The sequence below is a fragment of the Sinocyclocheilus grahami genome, unplaced genomic scaffold, assembly GCF_001515645.1.
Source record: "Sinocyclocheilus grahami isolate Dianchi unplaced genomic scaffold, SAMN03320097.WGS_v1.1 scaffold180.1, whole genome shotgun sequence".
NCBI classification, from domain to species: Eukaryota; Metazoa; Chordata; class Actinopteri; order Cypriniformes; family Cyprinidae; genus Sinocyclocheilus; species Sinocyclocheilus grahami.
Window position 1 is genome coordinate 251,417 of NW_015505359.1, and position 6,000 is coordinate 257,416.

Here is a 6,000-nt window from a genome sequence, read left to right on the forward strand (position 1 = left end):
TCCAGAGGATTTTTGTACACTGGTTTGGTTTCAATCGGGCGAAAAAACTAGGACTAGTTCGCAAAAGTAGATTTTGGACAAAATTCAAAATTGCGAGAAAAATCGACACCAGAAAGGAATAGCCATTTTATTTGTTTTAAGCCAAGGATTCCAATGATATAGGCTTAATGCTGCAACAAGTTGTACCTCTCAGAAAACTCCCAGTTCACGAGTTGTAATAACAAGTTATACGAGTACATGAATGCTTTTTACAAGTTGGAATCTCGTAATCATGGCAATTACGATATGGCGTGAATGCACCTTAAGACATTTGAATCGACGACAAACGGTCTAGGAGTTATGAGCCGTTTTGCACTTTCAATCGTCCCCTATTGGCCTATTGGCGTGAGTCTTTGCCAGTCTTTCCTAAAATTTAGCTCCACCATCTGGCCAAGTTTCAAGTTTCTAGGCCTTACGGTTTAGTCTGCACAATCAGTTTTACGGTGGAAAAATAATAATAAAAATCCTGACAATTACTATAGAGTAAGACGGGGTAAGATGCCCCCTGGGGCAGCCTTTTTTCTCTTGACCATATATTTCACAAAATCTCATCAAAGCACTTTTGATGAAGGGCTATGCTATTTTTAATTTTATCATTTCATCTGAATATCAATATTTGTGAGATTTAGTCAGTCACAACAGCTTTGAGGTTAAATGATCTAATTTTATGTCTCTGGAAAATGGTGATCTATAACATTGTATTATGTTGAATACCAACATTTTTGGTGTCTGTTCGTTAAGTCAATGTTTTTAGATTTGTGAAGTAAAAATTTAAGTTTTTTATTTTGAAGTAAAGAGATAAAATTAGACCCTTGAAAAAGATTAGCCCAATTGGCACAAAAGGCCCCAAATGGTGTGTTGTTACTAGTATAATTATTTTAAAATTTAACCCTCAAGCATCCTTCATATAGCAGCCCTTAATTAGTCCTTCATGGACAAATGTGGGCATGATGGTCTCAGGTGTAATCCCAATTTTTTTTTTTTTTTACAAATGTTATATCAATATCTTACATAAAGTAAATACTATAAATTTATTCAGTTTCTTTCTTCAGATTTTTTTAGTTTATTTAATATATTTACCTTTAAAAGTACCATATTTTATGTAAAATATGCATTTTATATTTAATATTTCTTTTACTTCAGTAAAATAAAAATAAAATAATTCCAGTAAGTTCAGTCAGCCGAAACCTAAACATCTGGTGACCTTTGTGACATCTGGTGACATATGATGGTATAAAAATATAAAAAATATCAATATCCACTATTTGGCTGTAGTACTCAGTGGCTGCATATAGGTTGAAATCTATCAACCATTGTTGTAACGAACTTAACCTCTTAAGTTTTAGATTTTATCACAAGTTAAAATTGTAGAATTGAAAAAAAAAATTTGTTTTGGGTGAAACTATACAAAGATGCCAAAATATGCTTCTGACCATGCTATAAGGAAAAGACAAAGGAGACATAGTAATCATTTTTCTAACAAGCAAAAAAACAAACAACAAATTTCAATAATTCAAAAAAGTTAAATGGTACCAAACAGATAAGAATAAAATATAAACCTAGCAAGTAGCATGTTTCAGACATATTTAGTTTGGAATCATCAACAAATCTTGCAGTAAGGAGTTTGATCTGACTTTGAAGTGTGTGTGTGTGTGCAGGGGCGGATTTAGTGAACTGGGGACCCCAGGCAAAATATAGGAATAGGGCCCTATACATTTGCACACATTTTCCTAGATCAACCTTGAGGTTCCATTTTGTTGTTTTCAGCGTAAGCCTGTGTGCAAAGGCTGTCTAATTCTAAACTTTAAAATACATTTGTTTTTAGTTGTTTTAACTACAAATGTAAATAAAACTGAAAAAATAATGTAAAGGCAATTTATACATTTACACACCTAAAATACATATATCACGAGCATGCTCACAGATGAGAACAAAACAGCGTTGGATGAAGTGGATTAAGCCCGTCTTTTTTCCCCGTTTCCCAAAAAAAGCTTATACTACTGTTTCAGCTATTAAAATAGTTCAGTTTTGTATGTAATGGAAAAGTGATTATATTTTGTTTAAATTTATTCAGTTTCTTTCTTCAGATTTTTTTAGTTTATTTAATATATTTACCTTTAAAAGTACCATATTTTATGTAAAATATGCATTTTATATTTAATATTTCTTTTACTTCAGTAAAATAAAAATAAAATAATTCCAGTAAGTTCAGTCAGCCGAAACCTAAACATCTGGTGACCTTTGTGACATCTGGTGACATATGATGGTATAAAAATATAAAAAATATCAATATCCACTATTTGGCTGTAGTACTCAGTGGCTGCATATAGGTTGAAATCTATCAACCATTGTTGTAACGAACTTAACCTCTTAAGTTTTAGATTTTATCACAAGTTAAAATTGTAGAATTGAAAAAAAAAATTTGTTTTGGGTGAAACTATACAAAGATGCCAAAATATGCTTCTGACCATGCTATAAGGAAAAGACAAAGGAGACATAGTAATCATTTTTCTAACAAGCAAAAAAACAAACAACAAATTTCAATAATTCAAAAAAGTTAAATGGTACCAAACAGATAAGAATAAAATATAAACCTAGCAAGTAGCATGTTTCAGACATATTTAGTTTGGAATCATCAACAAATCTTGCAGTAAGGAGTTTGATCTGACTTTGAAGTGTGTGTGTGTGCAGGGGCGGATTTAGTGAATTGGGGACCCCAGGCAAAATATAGGAATAGGGCCCTATACATTTGCACACATTTTCCTAGATCAACCTTGAGGTTCCATTTTGTTGTTTTCAGCGTAAGCCTGTGTGCAAAGGCTGTCTAATTCTAAACTTTAAAATACATTTGTTTTTAGTTGTTTTAACTACAAATGTAAATAAAACTGAAAAAATAATGTAAAGGCAATTTATACATTTACACACCTAAAATACATATATCACGAGCATGCTCACAGATGAGAACAAAACAGCGTTGGATGAAGTGGATTAAGCCCGTCTTTTTTCCCCGTTTCCCAAAAAAAGCTTATACTACTGTTTCAGTTATTAGAATAGTTTTGTATGTAATGGAAAAGTTTTTTTTATAAAGTAAATTTAGAGAAACATTTGGAGTATTTTTTTGTTCGTTAAATGTAAGTTTTTGTTTTAAGTAAAGGCCAGCGGCAGACAGTGAATTGATCATAGCCTATAGCCTGTTTGATCAATTTAGCCTTCTCAAATCACCAGGACTTGCCTAAAATAAAATCTATATATAAAACAGTTCAAGTATATCACAATGTTAGTTTAAATGTTTAACCTATATAAATAAATGTATCTCAGATCAGTCTGAACGCTCATGGTACTCATCGGTCTGTACAGCCCTACACCTGCAGGCACCACGGACTCGCAAGGTTGTCGTGGAAATAAACACCGTAAACGACAAACGACAAACATATCCTATATGAAAAGCATTTTAGGGAGCCCTTGGCTTTTGGGGGCCCAAGGCGGTCGCCTACCTTTGCCTAATGGGTAATTCCGCCCCTGTGTGTGTGTGTGTGTGTGTGTCTGTGTGTGTGTGTGTGTGCATGTTTATGTGGTTTATGAGGACACAAATTTGTATAATAACATGGGTATGACATAGGTATTACAACGAGAAGGGGATTTATGAGGACATTTTCAGTGTCCCCGTAATTCAAGAGGCTTATAAATAATTCAGAATGAGTTTTTATGAAAATCTAAAAATGCAGAAAGTTTCCTGTGAGGGGTAGGTTTACGGGTAGGGTTGGTGTAGGGCAATAGAATATACGGTCTGTACAGTATAAAAACCATTATGGAGAGTCCCCATAAACCATAAAAACAAACCTGTGTGTGTGTGTGTGCACAGTGGCTGATTGGCACATAAAAAAAAAAAAAGTTCAGCCATCTATATTTGTTTTTGTATGGGTGAGTGACTGTTTTTATTCGACAAAAAACACTCAGTTATAGGCTCATTCAATGCTTTCTTTGTGGGTGGTTGTGTGTGAGTGTGAATGTGAGTGTTTGACACATTGAGAATGTTGTATAGGCTCACCCCTTAATTTATGTGTATGATCTGCATTGTGTTGGATTTATAGATTTCTATTGGACAAATAAAAAAAAATGCTCTGAATTATAGTACATTAATTTCCCATTAATTTCCTATGGGTGCCCACTTTTGTCCACGAAGGGCAAATGAAGGAGTTTTTTTTTTTTCAACCACTTAACTTTGTTGAATTGAGTCCATTTGTGTGTGTGTGTGTGTGTGTGTGTGTGTGTGTGTGTGTGTCCAGGTGGCAAATTTAGGAAAAGGAGCAAAGTCTTGTACTGCTCAGATTAAGGAAATTATATAAAAAAAATTTTTTTTGAGATTTTGCCCACATTTGTCCCGAAGGATGCTTGAGGCTTAATACTAATTAGAATTCATGGGGTTGTTATTTAATATTCTGTCAAAATAAAATGTCAAATAGAACAGTTTATTTGTTTATTCATTCATTCATTCATTCTTACCATAGACCACATCTGCGCTGTTAGACACATATCCAATCGCTTGCGGAGTGGAAGCTGAAGCGTGCTCTGCAGGACATGGAGGCGCCAGTGCGATCACTTGCATTTTTTTTAAAAAGTGGAAACAACTTAAAATACGCAGTGATTTTTGCTCATAAAGGTAAGAGTAATACATCATTCTAAACTGTAAATTGGCGACAAGAGACTGTTTTTATAAATGAGTTAGCAGTAAAGACTTTCATATTGAAAGAGACTGAAACAGGCGGTGCGTTCCAAATGGGATATATCGCCCCAAGGGCACTTCGGAGTGAAAACAATCATGGCTGCCATATTGAAGGGTCATTCCCATAGGCGTTCCAAACCGAAGTGCTCAAAATTGGCCACTTCAAAGGGCCCTTCGGAATGAAGGATTTCGAAGGGTACAACTGATGGACACTTCAGGCCCCCATGATCCTTTGCACAGGGAAGTTGTTTGGCGTCACGTTTTTTTTTTTTTTAGTCCTACACTCTTTATCCCTTCAATCAATAAAATGATTTGCGGGACTCCCGCAAAATAGAAATTATCTGTTTAAAACATAAATTGTTATTTATCTGTTGCACAAAAGCAAAAAGAACAACTAATATTAACCTTAAAATGATTGGCATGCGTAAGCTAGGCATAGTTTCTATTTATAACACGTGTTTAAAGGGTTGCCCAATGTAGCCAATCACAGACTCAGCTGTTGATTTCTGGAATGCAATGGCCAATCAGAGGTGATTAAGTTAGAATCTACTCACCGCAGTGCTGAAATTGCGTGCTCAGGAATCCTCTCATTTTGTGTAGACACTGTGAAAGATTAATTATGCATACATTTATTGTGTTATAACAGAGCTTTATGAGATAGTGATTAACTGAGATGTCAGCTTTTAGTGATAATAAAGGAAGCGCTGCTCGCATTCTGCCATGCCAAACCATGCAGCCCATGCTTGCTTTTCTGTTAAAAATAACAGTGGTTTGTGAATGTTGATGCTTAGTCTAAATAACAAATATTTTATCAGGAGTGTTTATGCTGGGGTGTTGTGGAGTTTAGGAGATGTTACAGAACCAACATAATGTAAATTTCTTCGATGTACTGAAAAAAATCTATATAGATTACTTTTATGCAGGCTTTTGTGGGCAGGAGCGGGACAAAACATGAATGTCGCGGGCGGGAGCGGGACCACATAAGATATATTTTCTTTAAGCAGGTCTCTACTTCAAAGCTCTCACTCCAGAGGGTAATCCCATTGAAGGGATTAGGGCATAGGGATGAGCCTTTCCGAATTGAATGCAGGGAGGGTTGTAAACAAGGAAGTTATTTTTTTCTTTCAACAACACCTGACGCAGCCAACAAATGCACTGAGCAGCGCAGTCATAGGAAATCACCAAATGAAAGCATAGTATGACAAAGATAGCACTTTCTTCGGCGGACATTCAACTGT